This window comes from Schistocerca nitens, chromosome 5 (genome assembly GCF_023898315.1).
Source record: "Schistocerca nitens isolate TAMUIC-IGC-003100 chromosome 5, iqSchNite1.1, whole genome shotgun sequence".
In the NCBI taxonomy this organism is placed as follows: domain Eukaryota; kingdom Metazoa; phylum Arthropoda; class Insecta; order Orthoptera; family Acrididae; genus Schistocerca; species Schistocerca nitens.
The window spans coordinates 724,242,375-724,266,928 of record NC_064618.1 but is presented as its reverse complement, the minus strand read 5'-3'; the positions used below and the strand labels follow the sequence as shown (position 1 = coordinate 724,266,928).

The 24,554-nt window shown below is 43.3% G+C and overlaps 1 protein-coding gene across 5 annotated transcripts in view; it reads left to right on the top strand.

The window, feature by feature from the left end:
• The window catches only part of LOC126260812 (homeobox protein homothorax), a 1,061,772-nt gene extending 1,049,142 nt beyond the window's left edge, over nucleotides 1–12,630 (top strand). For all 5 annotated transcript variants that reach the window (XM_049958185.1, XM_049958184.1, XM_049958182.1 and 2 more), the window contains one exon: nucleotides 9,425–12,630. The gene's annotated coding sequence lies outside the window, so the exon portion shown is untranslated. The remainder of the gene's footprint in view (nucleotides 1–9,424) is intronic.
• The last annotated feature ends 11,924 nt before the right edge of the window (nucleotides 12,631–24,554 follow it).

The following is a 24,554-nucleotide window of genomic DNA, read 5'->3' as shown; positions in this document are numbered from 1 at the left end:
ATTCGACATTGTTAACACGGTGAAAACATATGATATTGTTTATTCCATGGCTTGATGTATACTAAATATCTTTGACAGATGTCATACCAACCAAACAAAAAAAAAATTAAGTCTCGTTCCCATTTGTATCTTAACGCTCATTTCATACCGGTACACCTGGTATATTTCCCCATGTCTCCATACTATTAATCAGTCTCCGATATTAGATCCCAAATTTCTCGACAGCGTGTCTCGATAACTGAATAACCTACTTGCGGAAACCAGGATTCACCTTCTACCTTCATTCCATACTCAACCATAACAACATAAATACATTGACGGAAAAATACTCAACACCAAAAAATAGTCAATGTAAAGTAATGAAATTTCGGGATTACATTTGTCTAGGTAACATATTAAAATGCTTAATATTGCAAGATGACAAGTTAATGTAATTGTGAGATACAGTATTGCAAATGTGAAATGCTAGTACTTTAATAACCGGTGTAACCACCAGAATGTTGAATGCAAGCATGCAAACGTGCAGGTATTGTGTTGTACAGATGCCAGATATCAGTTTGTGGGATGGAGTTCCACCGCTGTTGCGCTTGGGCGATCTGTACAGGAACGGTTAATATTTGTGGATGACGCTGGAATTGTTGTCCCATGATATCCCATATGTGCTCGATTGGATACAGATGTGGTGACTGACCAGGCACCATGTTGACACTCTCTAGAGCATGGCAGGTTACAGCAGCGGTATGTGAGCGCACGTTATCCTGTTGGAAAACATCCTCTGGCATGCAGCACAACAGTTCGAATCACCAGATTGACTTAGAAATTTGAAGTTAGGTCGTGTGGGATAATTACGAGTGTGCTTCTGCTGTCACAGAAAGTCGCACCTCAGACCGTTACTCCAGATGTAGGTCCAGTGTGTCTAGCATGCAGACGAGGTGGTTACATGCCTTCAGCTGGTCTCCTCCTAACCATCCCACGGCCATCACTGGCACGAGTCAGAATCAGCTTTCATCGGAAAACGCAACAGACTTCCCCCCTGCCCTCCAATGACTTCCCCCCTGACACCACTGAAGTAGCAAATGGCGGTGGTTTGGGGCCAGCGGAGTGCGCGCTAATGGGCGTCTGGCTCAGAACTGTCCGTGAAGTAACCGATTTGTAACGGTTCGTTGTGGCACTGTGTTGCCAGCTGCTGCTCGAATCGCTGCTGCTAATGCAGTACGATACGCCAGAGCCATACACCGAATACGATGGTCTTCACTCTCGGTATTGCCACGTGCCCGCCCGCAGTCCGCCCTTCTCGCGACCATGCATTCTCATGACGACTACCGGCAGCAGTCATCTACATCGGCTACATTCCTGCCAAGTCTTTCTGCAATATCGCAGAAGGAACATCCAGCTTCTCGTAGCCCTACTACAAGACCTCATTCAAACTCAGTGCGGTGTTGATAATGGCTTCTTCGTCGCTTTGAAGACATTCTTGACTAACATCAATTCAACACGTCCAATCTCGAAGATAACTGACGCTCATGGACGTTACAGTGCATCCTCATAGTGGCGCTACTAGCGCCATTTTTATGCGATTGGCGCGAAGTTTGAACAAACAACACGCCTACCAACTTTCGTTTATGCCACACAGTTCCTTTTTGGTGTTGGGGATTTTTCCCTGCAGTGTATGAAAAACATGATAACTAAAACACACATCTACATATACATGGATACTCTGCAAATCACATTTAAGTGACTGGCAGAGGGCTCATCGAACCACCTTCACAATTCTCTATTATTCCAGTCTCGTATAGCGCGCGGAAAGAATGAACACCTATATCTTCCCGTACGAGCTGATTTCCCTTATTTTATTGTGGTGATCGTTCCTCCCTATGTAGGGCGGTATCAACAAAATATTTGTAATTTTTGCGACGTATTTCTAAATCCCGACGTCGAAAAGCCTTTCAAATTTTATAATTTCTTTATCTGTTTCCGAGATACAGAGATTCGAAGTTCCATTACTTGTACACGTGAAATCCGGTGTGAGATGAAAATGTAGTTTATAAAGTAACGCAGCACGGAGTAATATGCTGTGAAATGTCTCCGTTATCCACTGGGAATCCCAAGTTGTAGTACTGAAGCACATGCAAATTTTTTTACACATAAAAAAGTCAATTATCAAAGTTTTATTGACCAGCACATTTCTTTTCATATGAGCAACATGGCCTGCTCCAGTTGGGAAAAGAAGGAAACCAGCAGAAAAATGCGTCCATTAGAGCAACAAGCAATGCGAATATGTTCCTTATCATTTAAAAGGCTCTGACTGAAAAGTAGGGTACCAGCTGCCTCATTCTATCTTCTTCAGCACCTTTAAAAATTTTTCCAAAGGTTTTGGCGTCGGAAATTATTCGCACTTTTTTATGCTGAGAGAGAAGAGGACAGTGGCAGCGACAAAGAGACGGAAAAGTGATAAATACTGGAAGACAGTAGACAGGGGCTGTGTTACAGAAAGAGCGGAGGACACAATGGCATTATGAAAGAAAGAGAGGGACACAGTGGCACTGGAACATAGTTGACGGTCAGAGAACAATTCTAGGAAACGATTGAAGGAGACAGTTGTAGGGGAGGAGGAATAAAGAGAAAGATAAAGTAGAAGTGGGCAGTGATAGTGAGAGACAGACTGTACAACATTTACAATGAGGAAGAGAGACGTGACATTGAGAAGGGACAGCGAAAGTAGGAAGGAAGGAATGAGATATTAGCATACGAGAGAGCAACAGGGAGGCAGTGATAGCGAGATGATGCGGTAGTAATAGAATTGTACGAAGGGGACTGTGACTGTGACACAGGAGACAATGACAGAGACACTAGGAGATAACGACAAATAGTTGAGGTGAATGAGCGAGTGAAAAATGGCAACTGGGAGTTGTTAGGTAAGAGTGAATTACAGTGATGGACTAGTAGGTGTGAGTTATATTTAGAGGAGCTTGTAGGGGTTTGAGGTGATTTGCACGTTAAAAAAAGCGCGAATTTGTTCGCATGCCGAAAGGTTTTGGGCAAATGGTTAAAGGTGCTGAATAAGGTAGAATGAGGCAGCTGCTGCTCCAGTTTCAGTCAGAGTCTTATAAATAAATAGGAACATACTCGCATTTTTTGTGTTAGGATAGGATCATTATTCCATTGGTAGAGATTAGGGCGAGTAACGAGGTATATAATAGTTAGTTAATATATGCACGAAGTGCCCTACACCGTGTGCGATAAAGTGACTCGCAAAATATATTTGCAGATCTAAACGATAGGTTCGTGTGGCAAGGTATTTGCAAATGAAATGTGTAACCGATTTCGTTAGCGAGCGCTAGTTTATGAAACCTGTATTTAGTTCTCCGCTTCAGATAACGGCCAGGAGAAAAAAAAAAAAAAAAAAAAAAAAAAAACGGTGAGCAGACTGAAAAACAGCTGCCTATCATAAGCTTTCATCGCCTCGGTTGTGTTCAGAATTGCTGTGCGCCAGCTGTTGCGCCACTGGTGGCGAAATATCCCAATCGCGCAGCTGTGTGCGAGCTGGTGGGCGCAGTACGCAGTCGGTTGGGTGGCAGTCGCTCGCTACGCAGGTTGAACGAGCGGCAGCGGCAGCCGCGGCAGCTCCCCTGCGAACGATTTTTTACGAGGCGCACTGGGGTCGCCACTCGTAAAGCCACCACCGCGCAAAATCGCGGGGAAGTTGGCGGCCGCTCGGCCGCACCGAATGTGTGCACTTCCATAGCGCCAGCGCGTCCGTCTCTTCGCGTGCTGCGCGGCACATATCGCAGTAACAACAGCGTATCTGAGTATTTTGTCGTCTTCACTCTGGGACTCAACAGCATCGCAAGTAGCTAGCCGTTGGTGTGTATTCAGCGGAACTAGCACCAGTTAAGAGTACACAAACTCAACAGTTTGGCAGTACAGCCAATTTAAAAAGTTAATGAAAAAACCTCTGAAAAACTGCTCTTTTTGTGCTTCTAAACAACTAACTACTCCCACTGTCTTCTGAAAATGATGCCATTTCCATGCTATACTTTCAGGAGCTCTTCACCTTTGCTAAATTTCCTCTTGACGTCGATTTTTACCGTGTGTACAAAAAGGCAGCCTCTCATGAGACAGGATCTGATCTGAGATGCAGGGAGCATGCTCAGCAGCCGCGCGGTTTGAAGCGTCATGTCATGGGCGGCGCGGCCCCTCCCGCCGGAGGTTCGCGTCCTCCCTCGGGCATGGGTGTGTGTGTGTGTTGTTCTTAGCATAAGTTAGTTTAAGTCGTAAGTAAGTCTAGGGACCGATGACCTAAGCAGTTTGGTGCCCCAGGAATTCACACAAATTTGAAACATTTTTGATAGTATGCTCACCATCGTCCAAGACTACTACACATGTTTGTTTTTCCATGTACTGCCGCATTTTCGAGACGAAATGACTATTTTGGCAATCATGGACACTTTACTCGCAGCTCGGAATCCGACTCTCCGGACTTACGTTTCCGTGGCTTCAAAAAATCGGTTAAGGGGGGTAGGACGTCAAACTGGCCGACTTGGAGCAGAAGAGGTACCACAGGACATTTTAATTTGCACTGTCTATACTTTTACAAATAAATTCATAAAACTTTGTCAGCATGACCAGGAAGGGTTCAGAGCTCACGCTCATAGCAGTGGAAGAACAAAAATATAACAAAATATATTTTTTTTACGTGTGAAATTTCATCATTTTTTCACTTACTATTGGCTGCATTTGTTGCTATAGGTACACTTTTCTTCATAAGTAAGGGAGATTCTTCGATGAATTTTGCACAGCATACAAACCATACTTACAGGTGTATGAAACTCTAGAATTTTCCAAATCTATTAAAAACTGTGCCAAAAGTTAAGATAATTAACCATAAAATTTGAGTTTTTTCTAAACAGAAAGTTTAAAATGTAACAGCTAATTCATTTTTTCATTAATTAAATAAATTCTAGTGTTTCATTCACCTGTAAGTATGGTTTGTATGCTGTGCAAAATTCATCGAAGAATCTCTCTTACTTCTGAAGAAATGTGTACCTATAGCAACAAATGCAGCCAATAGTAAGTGAAAAAATGATGAAATTTCACACGCAAAAAAATTTATATTGTCATACTTTTGAACTTATATTGTTATGAGTTTGAATCCTGAATCCTTCCTGGTCGTGTAGATAAGGTTTTATGAATTTATTTGTAAAAGTATAGACAGCGGGAATTAAAATGTCCTGTGGTGCCTCTCCTGCTCAAAGTCGACCAGTTTGACGTCCTACCCCCCGTAAGGCGTATGCCGGTATCGTTCCTGTGGGAAGGAAACGACGACTTCATCTTGGTCCAGCAGCCATGATCTGTAAACAGTAGTAATTAAGTACTAGAACCCAGTACGTTCCTCCCGATGGTGAGTGTCTGGCAGAGACAAGAAATTAGGGCTCATACGGAGGCATATAGATAATCACTTCTCACTCGCTGTATCACCGGGAGGAAGAGAGAAGGAAACGACTAGTGTTGGTACAATGTACGTACCGCAATGCACCATATGGTGGCTTCCGGAGCATACATGTAGGTACAGTAGTGAACTGCGTCCATCAGTTCACTATCTTTTCTTGCGGTTACACACCGATTGTCGGGACGGCTGGCAGTTGTTTCTTATGAAATATTCAAAATTTGCAGTTTACAAAAACTTAATTAGCATCTTCAACCTAACACACACCATTTGTTATTTATTTCTAGCTACTCGGTTTCAAAAACGGTTCAAATGGCTCTGAGCACTATGGGACTTAACTTCTGAGGTCATCAGTCCCCTAGAACTTAGAACTACTTAAACCTAACTAACCTAAGGACATCTCACACATCCATGCTCGAGGCAGGATTCGAACCCGCGACCGAAGCAGTCGCGCGGTTCCAGACTGTAGCGCCTAGAACCGCTCGGCTATCCCGGCCTGCCTACTCGGTTTCATGATCCTCTACAGTCTGTATAGTTTTGACCAAAATGTTTAGGACGTGTTGTATTTGAAGTGGATTTAGGGAATTTGCTAATTGTCAGTCTGAATATGAGAAAATGAAAACGGGAAAAACATAGTGACAAGGGGGGAAGAGAATTTTCATCAGTGACAGTGGTGTCCCACTTCAGATTCTGGTACAAATAGGCAGAATGGCAACTGTGTCCTCCTGTTTCATTTGTTTCCTGACAATACGAGGACGGTTCGTAGGTAGCACAGGACAGCTCTTGTCTGGCGCCGAGTAATTCCAGCGCGAATGTTGGCGGCCCGGGGGGCGGGGGGCAGGCCTCGTCCGCAGCCGCAGCCGCGCGCCGCGGGCAGGGGGCGGAATTTGCCGCGTGTGTTATTGCATTCCTGGCCGGCCGGCGCCGCGTCCGAGCTGCCGATGGCACGCGGCGCTCTCCGCCCTGCCCCGCCGATATTGCGGGGCCGGTCAAGGTTAAAAGAGCAGCGATGGCGGCGGTGGTGGCATTCTTGCGGCCTGCAAATTCTGCGCCGGCCGAACCGCAGCGCGCGCTCCGACCGACACCCGAGCCCGAAATAAGGTGGGGTGGGGTGGGGCGAACCCCCCGATCGATTCCGCACCGCCTGCCATTATGGACGATGGACGCGATCACCGAGCCTCGAATCTGCGCTTGTCAACAAGCGGCATACATTCAACAGAGAGAGTTGGCGCAGTTGTTGAGATACTGGACTCACATTAGGCTGGATGACGCTTCAAATCCCCGTTACGGCACCCAGCTTTAACTGATGTGTGTCTTTTCCTCAATCGTTTCAGGTAAATGTTGGGATGTTTTCTTGAAAAAGTACACAGCCAGTTTCCTTCCTCGTCCGTCCATATTCCGAACTTGTGCTCTGTCACTAATGACCGAATCGTCGACAGGACGTTTGCTCGTAATCTTCCATCCTTCCTGCCATCCATAGGTCCACAAGGAGCCCTTTCAGAAGCACGGTCGCTATTTCAAGTCAACGATTAATAACATTTTGTAGTCAATAGTCTGTTCAGTACTCTGACACACCTTTTCACACTATGTGCATTGCCGTAAGCTATTTAGGAAAACTGCAGAATATAAATCTCAATAACCCAGATAATATTTGTACCGAAGTCTCCATGAAGGCTATTATGTTATCTTAACGAGTATGTCACTTGTAACACTGACAGGCAACAAGAGTCAGAGCTGTTTAAATCGTTAACAGGTACTGATAATGTCACTTAAAAACCATTTTGGGACTTTTGCTTTTAAGAAGACGTTACGCCGTGCGTTTCAGTTATCATGAGACGTTCGATGCAATGACTTTGAAATGAACTGTAGAAGTGATCTTCTTTCCCCTCTGGAAAAACCTATGAGGAGTGGTAATGATTTTCTAGCCGAGAGAGTGCTTTTTTTTACATTCGTTATTTAATTATTTATTATTTAACAATAGAACATTACTACATTTTTTAGACTTCCACCCGTTAACGCGTCTGTTGAAGAATATTTATTCCTGCCACATGTGGATAGGCTGACTGCTGTCTACAAAACTAATTTATTTACGAATTGTGTGTCCTAATAGTTGTACATTACGAAGTAAAACTAATGACAGCGCTATTTATTTACACGAAAACAAGTAAATTCTCGCTCCTGGATAGCACTATATATTTACAATAGGTATTTACGGGTTGCCGGCCGGAGTGGCCGTGCGGTTAAAGGCGCTGCAGTCTGGAACCGCGAGACCGCTATGGTCGCAGGTTCGAATCCTGCCTCGGGCATGGATGTTTGTGATGTCCTTAGGTTAGTTAGGTTTAACTAGTTCTAAGTTCTAGGGGACTAATGACCTCAGCAGTTGAGTCCCATAGTGCTCAGAGCCATTTTTGAACCATTTACGGGTTTAGGAGATGGAGAGGCACCCCACAATTTATTACTTCTTTACCGATTACTCCTATTCAGTATTTCGATAGGTAGGGATATCGCCTTCTTTCATCCTTAGTCTCCTACACCTTACATGTCGTATCAGGTGCCATAGGCCAACGTCATTCCACCGGACCTGCCAGACCACTTGCATCGGGATATGGGGCTTTCTTGCAGAACACTCGCATATCCTATTACTGTGCTTTGTGAAACTTTATTCGATATTTGGAACCGTTAGTGAAGATTTACTAACGTCTGCTTTAAGAGGAACATTTTGCATTCTGATGCTATTTTATTTGTGGTACAGAATTACGAGGGCTATTCGGAAAGGAAAGTCCGATCGATCGCGAAATGCAGACCAAAGAGAAACCTAAAAAAAAGTTTTTATTTGCAAAAGTTAGCTGTACACCTTCCAGCTACTTCCTTACATAGTCGCCGCTCCGACTGAGACATTTGCCTCGTGCGGTAGCGTTCTCGCTTCCCACGCCCGGGTTCCCGGGTTCGATTCCCGGCGGGGTCAGGGATTTTCTCTGCCTCGTGATGGCTGGGTGTTGTGTGCTGTCCTTAGGTTAGTTAGGTTTAAGTAGTTCTAAGTTCTAGGGGACTTATGACCACAGCAGTTGAGTCCCATAGTGCTCAGAGCCATTTGAACCATTTGAGACATTTGTCGTAGTACTGTACTAGCTTTCCAATGTATCTCGTCGTAGAAGTTGGCCGCCTTTGCTTTCTGCCAATGCTCTACGCTCATGTGCAGCTTGTTTTCTGTGCCGAAATGTTGTCTTCATAGACAGTGGTTGATATGAGCAAAAATGAGAAACAGAGGGAGCCAAGTCCGGGCTGTATGGTAGGTGGAAAGACTTCCCATCCAAAATGCTGCGCCGGCCGTTGTGGCCGAGCGGTTCTAAGCGCTTCAGTCCGGAACCGCGTGACCGCTACGGTCGCAGGTTCAAATCCTGCCTCGAGCATGGATGTGTGTGATGTCCTTAGGTTAGTTAGGTTTAAGTAGTTCTAAGTTCTAGGGGACTGATGACCTCAGACGGTAAGTCCCATAGTGCTCAGAGCCATTTGATCAGGGAAATTTAGGCTGCGGGGGTAATAGCGACCGTTAGAAACTAAAGCTGTAGAGCAGCCACAAGCCACATGTAACTTCTCTTTATTGCCATGCTTCACTCGACAGACACGAGGGTCTTCAGAAATAAGTTGTTATGCATGACGGCGGCGCGGTACACAGCCAAATGTATCTAACGTGTTACCCTTGCCTACTTAATTTCTGAAGATGCTTACTTCTGTCGAGTGAAACATGTCAGTAAAAGGAAAGTTAAATGCGACTTGTGGCTGGTGTACAATTTCAGTCGTCAGGCAAGTCTTTCATATTTAATACTGGTGTCTTTTTTTTTTTTTTGTCGAACACTGACGGGAAATTTTGTTTATGTTTAATTTTACACGTAGCTTACAACAGCTCGAATAGCGTACCATGTCGCGTCGACATCCCTCAGCGGCGTTACGCTGTCACGTGTGCGCCTTGTGTTGCAGACGCGGTGCCCACGAGCTTAGCCGCAGGCCGCGCCGGCTCGCGGTCCGCTGGCCCGGCACCAAGGAGGCGGTGCTCACCACGACGTCGACGGCACCGCCGCTGCAGCCGCTCGACAAGAGGCGGGTAGAAGCGACGGCGCCTCTGCCGTGGACGCCGGTGCCACCGACGCCGACGACGCCGCCGCCGCCGACGCCGCCCCCGCCCCCGCGGGTGCCTGGCGGAGGCGCCGCCTCCGCACCGCCCGCTCCGCGACGCGATCGCTCTTTGTACAAATGTCGCAGAGATTACGGGAAGACTTGTACAAAACACGAAACAGAAATTCGTATACCATTTACAAGATTTCGTTGTTAGCACCGGACTGGACATTTTGCGTTTTAAGTGTTTTCGCCTGTACTTTTTCAGTATCGGCGCGGGAAGCGCCGATGTTGGTTAATACGTTTGTGGGAGAGTGCTGTGTTTCTTATTTCAAGAAATGTGATGTGTGTAAAAAGAAAAGAAAAAGGTGGAGGAAGTGTGGCACGCGCCCGAGAGAAGTGATCGCATTCACTCGCATACGGCTGCGGAAACGAGGAGAGACGAACAGACCTGCGCTGGTTGCAGCCCGCCACGCTTTCGCCGGAGAGACTCGCCGAGGTCTTCGCAGACATCACAGACAGAGAAATAACAAACACGACGAAGGAAACCAGAAATTGCTCGAGGAGATCGAAAGACGAGGAACGGACCCTGTAGAGAGAATACAATAGCAATTACAATATTATATATAATGTATCATAATGTTACTTGTGGATAGACTGCGCGTTGTTTACGAGTTGATGCGCCGCCCAGGAGCTCAGTTTGCCACCTGGGGGGCTCTCGTCAAAGTGATGTAACGTTTAGCATAGACACCCATCCCCTCCCCTTCCTCCAAACTTCCCTCCACCCCCCTCCACCCCCCTCCACCCCATCCAACCGACCCGTCCCCACGCCCGTGCAGCCTCGTACGCCAGACCGTTCCGTTCCTTTACAAACCAGTTGGATATCGTTTCACTTTTTGTATAACCCCTCTCTCCTTCCTTCCAACCTTCCTTTCTTCCCGCCCTTCCGCTCTAGAGGCCTGTCCCTTTTTTCCGATCTCGTCTTTACCATATGTTCGAGTAAGCATGAAGTACTGTTGTGCAAAAAAAAAAAAATAATAATATTTCAAAAGGTTGTGCTGTTATAAAGGATAAAAAATGAAAACTTAATTGTTATATCTGTTGTGACTTTTCTTTTTGTTCTGTTCGCTTTTACCGCTAACTCTCGTCTGCTCCCCGTCCGGATCGCCGGTTTCTTCCCTTTATAACTCCTTTTCCACTTCCCAGACACGTTTTTAATGAACAAGATATACGTAAGTTACTGCAACTTAGATAACTATCGAAATGTGTGGTCTTCTGCATACATTATAGACTAATAATACTTAATACACAGGTATACATGAATATTGAAACTCAGGTGCATAGTTTTCTTCAAGTCTTAATGCTGGGTGCTGCAGCATTGGCAATGGCTGTGGGTAATGGAGAACTACGATAATCGAATACTGATGTATACGGCTACTGACTAAAATTGTATTTCAGAAATTGTCGACTACTTCTATTACATAAAAGTGGAATGATAAAGTTTTTAAATTTTTTGAACTCATACCAAAAAGTATTTAATATATGCACAATATAATTTATTGTATTTGTAAATACAGTGAAATACTGGTTTAATTTAGCGGTGTATATTTTCAGTATAGTGAATAAAAAAAATGGATCTCCTTGTATACTGAATAAGACAATTTGCTGTGTTTTATAAAGAGCTAAATTTCAACGGAGTCTGTGATCAAAGTTCTCCTACAGCCTCAGTGCTTACGTTACCACCAGCAGTGTAACACTACAATTGGAACTGCTTGTGAGAACTTGTCTAAGAGTCACGACTGTGCTTTAGCGAAGCACTTTACCCCTGTGGCTTGACCTCACCACCATATCAAATACCGTGTGGAGGCTACTGCAGTAGTGTGCCTACTGTTTAGATAAATATTTTCATGTTTCATCACTCTTGAATATACATTTTCGTCTGTCATGGAAAAGAAAAAAAGATTACTCGATATCTTTGCTAAAATATAGCTCAGAATGCAGGCAATTTAAACGGTTATACGAATTGTAGTAGACACAAAATCTGTTTCAGGCAACTGGTGCGACATTTTTGTCACGCAAACCTAGTTGGATCACATGTGTGGGATGAAAAGATTTATTTAGGTGAATCCTTTGCTTTTATGAATGAAACCCACAGTTTCACTTCTAGATGCCATGAGTAAATAACGTGTAGTATGAGGTCAGGCTACAGATATAAATGAATGTTCTACCTGCAGATCTAGAATTTATTTTCTGCTTACAAAACTTTACTGCAGAATTTTACTACATTTCTTATCACTGTCCAGTCATTCTATCTGTCCGTCTGGAATTATTTCGCATGCAAATACAACAGGGACCCAAACACAATTCCTTGATATACTTAGACGTCCTTGTTATACGAGTGAGCTACAGTGAAAGCAGAAACTCTGCAAATCTGATGTATACCTCCACTAGTTTTTTGGACGTTGTTGTAAATGATTATCAATATCTATTTTTAAATGTTTTTCTCGTTATGCCAAATGGGCAAACGAACCACATCGAAGTTATACTGAATACACGGAAGTACAAGAAATATCACTGTGAGGTAATCAGAGAAACACTAAGAATGTACAGTATACTGATGGCTTGGGAAGCTGCCAGTTTTCATTATTTAGGGAGCAAACGTGGCGTTTTAAGTCTTGGAAATTTTAAGTATATCAAGGGATTTTTATATTAAAACAATTTGTTGACAAGTATACGAAGAATGATATTGAGTCCTTGATGTATTGTCTTAAAATATGTCTCTCACGACAAACATCTGTGTCTATATTTTGAGAAGATGTCATTGGAATAAAAACCATGTTTCGCCTTATCCAATGTATACGGTATTCATCAGTTCAGTCATGTATATAAAGTGCCATCTTTTCACTGTATATTATGGTGTGAGAGGTGAGGTAATATTGTGTGCTGCTTAAAACAACTAAAACAGGGCGACAAAAAAGAAATACCTCTACAATTTAAACTGATAACATGTCCTCTGTAATCCTTTTTTTCTCAAGACGTCAGCATTAAATGCTACATATTGTGTAAATGATTTTTATTCTGTGGTTTTATTAAATTGCCCTATTTAGAAAAAATAATTGTTTCCATTTCTTGATCTTCACCTTTTCTATGCAAACTTTATCCTCTTTACTTGCTATCTCTGTCATTCCTCATTTCCGTAGTTGCAACGAAAACAATGTTCATTATGTAATGATTATAAGAAGACAGCACCTCTCCAGGATTGTTGGACATGTTCCTTGATGAGATTCCGCGGAGAAGAATGGTAAAAAGCAACTCCAAACCACTCACTAATCGTCCCACTGACGGACGTCGGGTTAAGCACACACACACACACACACACACACACACACACACACACACAAAACGCTACGCAATGCATCTAGTTCAACAGCAAATTTGTATTGTCTGTTCACCTACAATACATTGTTTTATATTGAGTTTATTGTATTGACACTTTATCTCTTTCGAAAGGTAAAAATCAGTCATCAGGGTTCACACAACAGACATAAAGTAACAGATTGGTAGTAATTATGGAACTCAATCTACACCCAATGCTTCGATTTAGAGGCTACTACAAAAATTACTCCTTTTTCATACATTTATATCCAAAGACATTTCCCTCTGCTCTCATACATTTACCCCCACGATTTCAGTGACCGATTGTTCACCATTTGCTCGTCTTACTTCTTGAAAATATACTGAAATCCACATTGAAGAGTGAACGTAAATCGCTCTTTATCAAAAGTATATCTCACCCTATTCAGAGGCTTAGAATATGCTTCTAACAAAAATTAGCTGTAAGTTATTTTCTTTCTTTGCATTCTTCTTCTTCTTATTATTACTTTAAGTAAAAAAAAAAGTGTTACGAGCTGCAGACTGCTTCAGTTAAATCGTGAAGTAATGTAACGGGTTGGTTTCGTTTTCCAGCCATTAACCTGATGTAAGTAACTGGAAATTAATAATGATTTACTATCAATGTTTCACATTCCTTTTTTTTATTGACTAATCTGAAGAACCACACATATCAGTGCATCTACCGACTTTAATAAAGTAGATAAATTTCCGTTAGTAAGGAACACAGGCCAAAGTGTCTTTCTTTCAAGCAGTATACATTCATATAACAGTTTTGCAATGTCTGAAACAGTTAAACAGTAATTCAGAATACAATTCATGTCTTACACATATAACAAATGTAATACGAAAGCTACAAACCTTCCTCATGTACATTCGTCTCATGTATTTAGAACTGCTGCCCAGATATTGGTATGCAAATCTGATTCGCCTAATCTCATTGGTATCGCAAACCCAGAAACGGCTTCCCAAAGTATCACATTTACCACGGTGATATTGAGTAACTGTAGCTTAAAGACTAAGATAAATTACAATGTACCAACAAATTAAAATTAATTGCATAGTGGTAATAAGGTATTTAAATCACTTACTCAGTTTAAATGAAGCACCAGCATGAGATATACAATGTGTTTCGGAAGTATCCCAGTTACTAATAATATTACACTCCAACACGGAACAAACTCCATCAAACCAAGAACGATGTTGAAACACAGAAGATTCTCCATACAGAAAAACAAAACCAAAACATGCGCAGAATAACGTGTAGCAAAATCCGTCACAAGGAAAGAGATGTGAGAAAGTTGACTTCCACAACCGATTTAAATTATTGAATTATTACATCCAAAGACACGTTTTTTAATTTTTCCGTATTATTTTGATAAATTCCATGATAACGTTAATATATACCATATTTAGAAATGTACCTACTGAGTAATAGTTGAAAGCTATTTCTTATGTCCTTCAAGACACACATTCTTCATATGTTACCAAAACACAATCATTTACCTGGATGAAAGAGAATATTTCGCTAACTGTTAAGTTGCAGTGTGTCCAGTGTGGAACTTTGAACAAAACTGATGGTAAGTTGTTACGAAAAGATTCCTCCGCAATATCAAAACGATGAAGACGAAGTGGGAGGAAACTGCTGATCCGAAACTATCGTCAACCTGGATAGGTCTGCCTTTTACCAGCTTAGAGCTTTTTTAACTTGTATGGGCTAAACGTCATGGAAATCAAGCTACGGGGAATACTGACACAGACCTACAAAATGTACTCAACATTACGTGTCCTCAGGCGGACAGAGCTTCAACAGTCGACGGGCTTCTATAGAGAACATGTTTAGTCCAAATTTAGCTTTCTGCAGAGCTAAAACAGCGATATGACTACTGTACATTTGCACGTAAGTTACAGAACGCTGCAAATCATTTGAAACAAATGGTTCGTGCAACATAATGAGATCCCCCCCCGACAGTGTGTAACCAACCAAAGGGCTAATTTAAAGTTTTTACACCATAAAAGGTGGTATAACAAATGATAGAAAAAATGCTAGTAGCAGCTACTGGTCTAATAGCCTATCTAAATACAATTAACTGATACAACATCTTCAGACAAACAGGGAAGGTATCTTAGAAACAAACAGGTCGAAAAATGCATGTAGAAAGAAAGTAAGAGCACGAAGTAACACATATACAGGTAAATTTCCCAACTGCAAACTTTTACAACGACCGCAGTCACAGAGCTAATTCAGTTGCGTGAATAAACCGATGTTGGATGAGGTAGAATGTTTGAAAACGCATCGCATCGAGACTCCTAGGGAATGTGCAGAAACTTGATCATATCTTTAACGTTATGGAAAGAACTAAAGTTGAATCATTCAGAAGGCTGATTTGAACACTGCAGTACTATATGAGACAATCTTTTCCTCCAACGAACTGGAAACATACTGTTCAATGTTGTTTCCAAACCGCAGTGCTGCCAAGGTTTTGCACAAGAGTCAACGTTATCAGGTTGCTGACCAGCAGGTTATGGGGCGCCGGTTCACAGCTGTTGCAGACATCATTTGTGACACTGCGAGTGTCTGGCTTTGAGTACGCTTCTACTCTGTGGAGCTCATCTGAACATGAGAAGAAGGTGGACACCGAGTTAAGCAAGTCAGTAAGAGTCGTACGTGATGTCTGAAGAAAAAACCAATGCAGAAACACTATTCGCTCGTTGGCATCGCACACCCACACGTGCGCCCAGATACTGCCTCTGATGTGGAGGGGAAAAAAATAGAAACTTGGCTTTCGTCACCAAAATCACGAATCCCAGCCTGCTGAGAGTCGTCTATGATCCAGGTAAAGCCTCAGCGAAAAACTCAGGTCCTCTTCATGTGTGCCTATCGGAAGCACTGGCACGAAAGAGGGGGGACGGAACTAGAGAACCCGTACGTACGAGTATTTCCAAGAGTAGAGTCAGACTAAGGAACTGAGCTTTCTTACTCTTTGTGGCGAGCTTTGAACAGGCTGAAGTTCTTAGTGCTGCATTGGAAGGCAACTTGTAGAACTTGGGGCCTCCTATAGGATGAAGGTCCTCTTTGCGATGTAGCGACATGCAAAATCAAGGTCACTAGCTGTAGTGTCGCTTGCAGGATCAACCTAGCGCACTAAAAGACCTTTAAAAAGTTAGTAACAAGGCCACTTCAGCCCCAGTTTTTTGGAAACAACTTAGTTAAGGAGATAATTGCCGGAAGTCACACATCTGAAAAAAAAAAAAAAACTTACTACCAACCCACTCTATATACATGTAGTCTGACACTAACAAACACAAACATGCCACATTGCGACAAGTGCATGGGCTGACGGAATTATGTCAAGAGACTGTGTCAAGTACCAATGAAAAACTCCGCCCGCATCTCGTGGTCGTGCGGTAGCGTTCTCGCTTCCCACGCCCGGGTTCCCGGGTTCGATTCCCGGCGGGGTCAGGGATTTTCTCTGCCTCGTGATGGCTGGGTGTTGTGTGATGTCCTTAGGTTGGTTAGGTTTAAGTAGTTCTAAGTTCTAGGGGACTGATGACCATAGATGTTAAGTCCCATAGTGCTCAGAGCCATTTGAACCATTTTTGAATGAAAAACTCCACTACTGTTTTTTTTTTTTTTTTTTTTTTTTTTTGCAGACACATGTTAATTGTACGATCATGTCTGAAGGATACGAAATTATCGCGGATACGACTATTGCTTAAAAGCGCGCAGTTACAGTTCATCAAATACAGCACACCGCAAAGGCCAACTACAATCACGCTGTTGAAACGCTTGGAGATACGCCACGTGCAGGACAGCTGGGCAGCGATCAAGAGCGGAAGACGCAGGCTCACAGGAGACAAATGCGCCGTCGGCGAGCAGATTTCTGGGTCGCCGCGTTGGCTATGAGGAGCCGCCCTGCATAATCCCAAGGACAAGTCAAGGCCCGACGGCCGCGTTTCCGCTCCACTCCCGTTTCTGCTTCCAGCGTCGCTTTGACTGTCCTGGGAACTCTTACGAAACAGCAACACGAAGAGCTGGGAACATTGTCATTTGTGGAAATTGCAATACCCAGGAAGTATGGCTCGAATGGTACCAAGCTCGGAATATTTTTGTACCAGTAACAATACTGATCAAGATTGCAGAGATGTGGAGTACACGTTGGCTGACTAGTGCCACTTCAGTTCTTCAATATTTTCAGCCACAGAAGAGATAGGAGTGAAGCAGAAACTGGGAAGCAAATGTCATTACGCCTCTTTCACGCCAACTGGCTTAACATCAACATCTTAGTGAATCTGACTGGAGCAGAGCGATCTGCCTTTGGGGTGTATCGAACCCTGACATTTCGTTTTACACTGAGGCGAAAGAAGTCATGGAATAGCGCTATGCACGTATAGAGATGGCGTTGCTATCACCTACACAAGGTATAAAAGGGCACTACATTGGCGGAGCTGTCATTTGTACTTATGAGATTCATGTGAAAAGGTTTTCGACATGATTGTGGCCACGCGACAGGAATTAACAGACTCTGAACGCACCTAGACACATGGGACACCATTTCGGAAATCGTTAGGGAATTCAATATCCCGAGATCCACAGCATCAAGAGTGTGCCAAGAATACCATATTTCAGGCATTACCTCTAACCACGGACAACGCAGTGGCCGACGGCCTTCACTTAACGACCGAGAGCACTGGCGTTTGTGTAGAGTTGTCAGTGTTAACAAACAACCAACACTGCGCGAAATAACTGCAGAAATCAACGTGGTACGTACGACGAACGTACCCGTTAGGACAGTAAGGCGAAATTTGTCGTTAATGGACTATGGCAGCAGATGACCAACCTGACTGAGATGTGGAACTTTGGGAAAGCAGGAAAATGTGTGGATGGGGCCTAATCAGTTACTGTTGGTTGCACTGTAAACACATACTCTTTATTTAAGGAAATATTTTTTTAAAAAAACAATCACTTAAAAACAATTGACTGTAGCACAAGCTACACTGATGGCTGAAGGCCTTATTAAGAGAGAATTCAAAATTATTTGTTGGCTGAAGGCCACAAGCAATACTTCAGAACAATTAATGGCTGAAGGCCTGAATCACAAATGAGGAAGACAACTACATGTCCAAAATATCAACATAATTTTTAAAACATTCATTAAGAATAATCCACAAGTTCTTTAACGCCACTACGGCGACTTGCGCGTGAATGAGGATGAAATGATGATGAAAGACACACAACACCCGGTCATCTCGAGGCAGAGAATATCCCTGGCCCCGCCGGGAATCGAACCCGGGACCCCGTGCGCGGGAAGCGAGAACACTACCGCAAGACCACGAGCCATGGACATAATTAAGAAAATTGACTGTAATACAAGCTACACTGACAGCTGAAGGCCTTATTAAGAAGAATTCAAATTATCTGTCGACTGAAGGCCACAAGCAATAGGAATAATTTAAACAAGTATCATTTTTAAACAATTGACACAGACCAAATAGAAAAAATGAGTGATCCAGAGACAGCGCTCCAAGGATCGACCTGAGAAAAGTCCCCTACAGCTACGTAAGCGGTGAGACATGCAGCCAAGAGTTATGCTCACCTAACAGGATGGCAACTCAAACTAGGGACAGTTTAAACGCCGATCAATCATCTTACCAAATACACCTAACATGTGATAACCAGTACAACGATGGAATAATTCAACCGAGGGCGAAGTGACAGACAGCACTGCGTTTTCAGAATCAGGTGATTAAAACATCGAAGGGCAGAAGGAACCACTACAACCAAGGTAGACAAAAGAAACCACAATCCACACCGAAATCAAGGAGGCTGTCGAACTACACGTTATGCCGGACAGCATCAGCGAGACGAGGAAAAGTACACTGCCACAAAAATACGGTAACCCCCCAGGGCAGGTGACTGGGGCGTTTGCGGCCACTGGGCAATAAAATACGGCTGGTGGCACTTCACCAAATAATAACACAAAATTAAAAAACTAATAACACGCAGCAGAAGATGGCTAAGAGATTCTACCAACTCGACACGCTCCACTCGCTGCTGTTCGTCTCACGGTGACTCTCGAGCAGCAATGCACGAACAAACGGCGTGACCACCAAAATGGAGGTTTCACTACTGGATTAATGTTCACTCAACTCAGCGTGCTGGGTCCAGTGGACAACGAGGTTGTGGCCCTCACAACTACAGCCACCTCGATCCGGCAATGCCTGGATGCCGCCAGTGGTTCCGGCATGTCCTCGCGCTGCCGGACCTTTCTGCTGCTCCGTCCCAACTGAACTCCCTTCACACCCGACCCGGAAAACACTGCACTTCCTTCCAAAGACAGTACGGGTTCTAGATATCAATAAACGCCGCTGCTGCCACTCATGGACATACAAAGCTAGCAAACGTAGTGGCACCGGTAAACAGAAGAAGAAAAGACGCCACTATCCCTATTACATGGTGCCAACCTACCAACGAGAGCCACACACGCTCACCGACTGCCTTTGCTAACAGCACGACATCCTCTGCAGTGTCTCTCCTGGACTCATGACCACATCGGTTGGGCCCTACATAACTGGAAAACTGCTGCCTTGTCAGCTGTGTCCCGAATTCAATTGATAAGAGCTGATTGTATGGTGGGGCAGCCCCCACCAAGTGGTGCACCCAAATTGTCAACAAAGCACTGTGCAAGCTGATAGAGGCTCTGTAATGGTGGGGTTATATTTACCTGGAGTGGACTGTGTCGTCGAGTCCATTTGAGCCCGTCATTGACTGGAAATCGTTATGTTCAGCTACTTGGAGACTATTTGGAGACATTCATGGGCATCACGTTCCCAAACAAGGATCGAATTTTTGTGGATGACTATGCGCTATGTAATTGGTTTGAAGAGCATTCTGGACAATTCGAGAGAATGATTCGGTCACACAGATCAAAAAATGGTTCAAATGGCTCTGAGCACTATGGGACTCAACTGCTGTGGTCATAAGTCCCCTAGAACTCAGAACGACTTAAACCTAACTAACCTAAGGACAGCACACAACACCCAGCCATCACGAGGCAGAGAAAATCCCTGACCCCGCCGGGAATCGACTCACACAGATCGCGTGGAAGGAATTTCATCTAATATTTGTGGAGCATAATTGAGAGGTCAGTTCGTGCACACAATCCTGCACTGGCTACACTTTTCCAATTATGAACGGCTATAGAGTCAGCATGGCAAGGAGGCCCCACACGACGTTAGGAGATGTCGCACGACTTTCGTCACCTTAGTGTATACAAGGCATGTCGCTGCGGGGGTAACGCTTGTACTTACGTGATCCATGTGAAAACGTAAAATGAGATCGTATGTTATGATGGGTTCTTACTGAGCGAATCAAACTGACTACAATCTAGACGGAAGCCATTTTTTCGCAGGTCCTAAAGGACGATCACACTAAGTCGGAATGAGGTTTGACACTCGACCACTCCTGCAGGTGTGCACCCATATGTGTCGACTATTCTACGTCGTCTGGGGCGGGCTGAGGTGGCACAAGACCTCGACTTTAAAACTGTCCAGAAACCATGAAATGGACACCAGACAACTTAAGCTGGCAGGCTGTGTGGCAAAACATAGTATTTGAGGATGAGACCAATTCCAAACTTTCGAACAGTGATGGTTACATCCGCTATAGATGGTACCTAATGGCTCAGTTTCTAGCAACCACATCACTGAGAGACATATTGGACGAACGCCAATTGTACTGATTTTGGGCCGGCGACCGATCTCATGTGCGTTCTCGGTTACAGATTTATGACTGCTGGTTCAAGAGAAAATGTAACACCAGTGGGTTTCAGAGCCTAACCCTCTACACCACCTTGAGTGTACTCCCATGCCACAGTGCCCAGACAAATTTAGTGGTTTCATACGAGTCCATTTCCGAATATGCCCGACAGTGTGGGTTACTTAAGTGATAATGCTGTGTGATGGTCTGGAGCTACCCTGAATTCAACAAACTTTCTCGACTCCTACGTAATGACAACCGTTTCAGGAACATATGCTATAAGAGGAGGTTTTAGGGGCTGAATTTCTGCCCTGTTCTTGATGGCATTCCCATTCCATATTCCAGCAGAACAATGTCCTGGCACATGTGGAAGGAATGTAACAGTTTTCTTCGAAGCACTGTTTCTCTGGACGTCGCTAGCAACTGGCACGTCTCTCTCGTCGAACGTACCTGGGACGAGGTTGCTCGTCAACTTGTTTGTATTGGACTCTCACTGATGCACTGAGAAAGAAGAATTAAACAAAGGGTACGACATAAAACTAATGTCCAATTAATGACAAGCCAATAGGCGTTGTGAAAAAAGAACATGAAACTTTTGAGGTGTGTGGTGGAAACTGAATGCAGGTGGCACCACTGTACAATACCTTGCGATGTATGTATCGCCAGCCGTTCAGTAACAGTAGTTCGCCCGCAGCTCGTGGTCGTGCGGTAGCGTTCTCGCTTCCCACGCCCGGGTTCCCGGGTTCGATTCCCGGCGGGGTCAGGGATTTTCTCTGCCTCGTGATGGCTGGGTGTTGTGTGATGTCCTTAGGTTAGTTAGGTTTAAGTAGTTCTAAGTTCTAGGGGACTGATGACCATAGATGTTAAGTCCCATAGTGCTCAGAGCCATTTGAACCATTTTTAACAGTAGTTCATTAGGATTGGCTAATTACGTTTCCACAATTAAAATGTTCTACATATGTAGATAGATATCATATTTCCAAGACAAAATCAATTAATAAAAACTTTACTACAAAATATGAAAAAAGTAATTGTCTCCAAGAAAGAAATCGAATGGAGGGCGACTTCACGCAGTTCACAAAAGATCAATATTTTATTATTTTAGTCTTAGAGAGCCTGCGGCTTTCACTTCGTAAGCAAACAGCAGTATATTCACCGAATGAAGCATACTTATGAGACAAACTTTCATCTGCATTAGACGCAGTTCAGGAAGGAAACACAGCGGAACGTTCCCTAAGCACTCTTTTCAAAAATCGTGGGAAGCATCAACGAGGGACTGACTTTTCCGGCTATTTGTTTATGTGAAATGAAAGCGATTCTCATCTCATGTAATTTGTCTACAGTAACGACGATCGTTACTAGACTGTCCAGTCCTAACGCTGTATATGGACGACTTTTACATAGTTGCAAGTTGGTGATATTGCGTACAGATTCGTTACACATCGTCATTGGAACTTAGGTTTTCGAAAATGGGAAAATAGTCGTCGTGATTCTTCGAGATGTAGCAGTTTTTTTGTTGTAGTCTCATTACTCAACCTTCAGTTAACTTCACAATTTGTGTTTTAAATGAGATGGTGTAAGATCATCCGCTCAAGGCAATCAGTGTCAGCTATGAGATAGTTGTTACATAACCAGTTCATATCAAGATAAGGAGATGTTCACTGGTTTCCAGTGTTGTTGAATTTGTCCTATTTCCTTGTGATCTCATTTTCAGGATCGATCAAGGACAGTGGAAGGAAAAGGAAACAGCTTTCAAGACAACTTTTGTTATTTCCTGGTTGTGGTGGAGCAGTGAGAAATGACAGTTTGGATTAATGCGTACGTGACGCAGAACGGCATCTAAAATATGATTTTTCAAACATGTATAATTTGAATTTCTCTCTCTTAAAAAACAGATTGTTTTTTACTTTTTGTAAATAATTTTTTTTGTTAAAACTCTTCTGATTTTTTCGCTTTCCACAAGCTCTCTTCTTTGCGTCAATCTCTATTTGAGTAATTAATGTTCTCCGGCTGCACGTGTAAGGATGCCACACAGCCAGACAGAGGAGGGCGTGACAGGCAGTATAAATCTTGAAACAGGAGGGATTCAATGAGTCATAGGATGTGAAGTTGAGGTAAGTAGTCAATTGGCGCTAAAATCGCTATTTAATGTCACAGTCTTTCTATACTGCTATTCGAAAGTCAGCTAATGGTAGCATTAATCGAATAGCATAGCACACCTCTGAGCCTTCTCCCTTACGTCTGAGAGCGTTCCGTATGTTTCAGTTTTGTGGGATGTCTTCTTTAGAAACTTTTGTGGGACGACGGCCCAACTATTTTGCAGAACACAGGGAATTTCATATCACAAATACACGAGTAACTATCGTATTGCAGATATTTACTACACCAATGTTTCTCAGATACATAAAAAAGCCTGCAAGGTGCTTCCAAGTGAGGTGGAGGGTAGTTTGTACTTTTATTGTCTATCCGTTTTCTTTTCTACATTTAAATTGAGTGCTGGAAAGTTACTTTCTGTGCATTTCCTAATTTCATATATCACGTTAGAATGAGGCAGTAACATCTGTTCTTTGTGAGTGTCTTGAATACCATTTCCCTACAAACACCCAACAACGCTTCACGAAAAATAACATCTGCTGTATTGAAAATTTTCGAATGTGAAAACCCTTAACTTTACGGTCGCGCTTGCTGAATCGCCAGCAATCTAACATCATGGCTGCCTCAAATACTGGGGCAGCAGTCAATAACACGCTGTTCAGCGGTTTTGTAGGATGTCTCCCACAGAATTACATCACCCCAGATTCCCACAGTAAAAAATCTCTAAGTTAACTACATCTCTCCCTCCAACTTCCCACTGTCCCCGTAACCCCCACCCTCCTCACCATTATCTGCATTGAAATGGCGGAAAATACTTTTTTCTGTTCACCTCTTAAAACGATTCTAAGACAGTTAGGTTGAGCTCTTACCGCCGATGCTGTAATTAAAAAGTATCTTTCTATCTTCTACTCGTGCGCATCATCTTTCACTGATCAATGCTTAACACGAACTATGGTTCTTTATCTCACACGGATGTCTTCTTTACGTCGCTGTGAATTTTCCTACTCTTCCCAAGTGAGGATATTTTCCCGTACGTAACTTCGTTGTCAGCAAAGAGTCTTCGCTTGCCGCTCCGAGAAATTACTGCTTATTGTACTCATACTAATAATTCGACGATTTGAGGCTGGTGGTTCTTTAATATAGGCGTACATCGACATCACGCCCGAATTTAGATTTAATGTTCTTGCGAACTGACTGTCAGAAAAATGATAAACAATTAATTATCAGATATGCAACGTAATACTAAATGACAGGAGTTAGTGTAGGTACCCGATAACAGAGTCTTCATTGTGATATTTATACTTTCCCCTCTAGCAATCAACCAGAAGTGAAAGTCATAGTTTATCGGATGAATATAGACTGATGTGCAAAACCTACGGACGAAAGTCACTTTCGTATGATTTGTCACTGGCAGCTAACGTAGCTCGATGAAAGCTGGACCATTCATGGAAGGAACTGCTCTATAGTGTAGTATCGTAGAAAGAAATACGCAATAAGACGAACATAAATGACACTTCTATTAAAAGACAATAATTACACTGAATTCAACCTTGTTCGACAACGTTCCTGGATGTCTTCTTAAGTTTTATCACCTCTCGCCATATGAGGGTACATCCAGAACAGTCGAAAATGTTCGTTCAGGGTTGCATTTGGTCCTGACTTTATTTTTGTGGTTGGCAGCAACGCGCGACCGCAAAACCGTGCAGGTGGGGAAGCTCTTGGAATGAGAGAATACTCGGTGAACGGATTGGT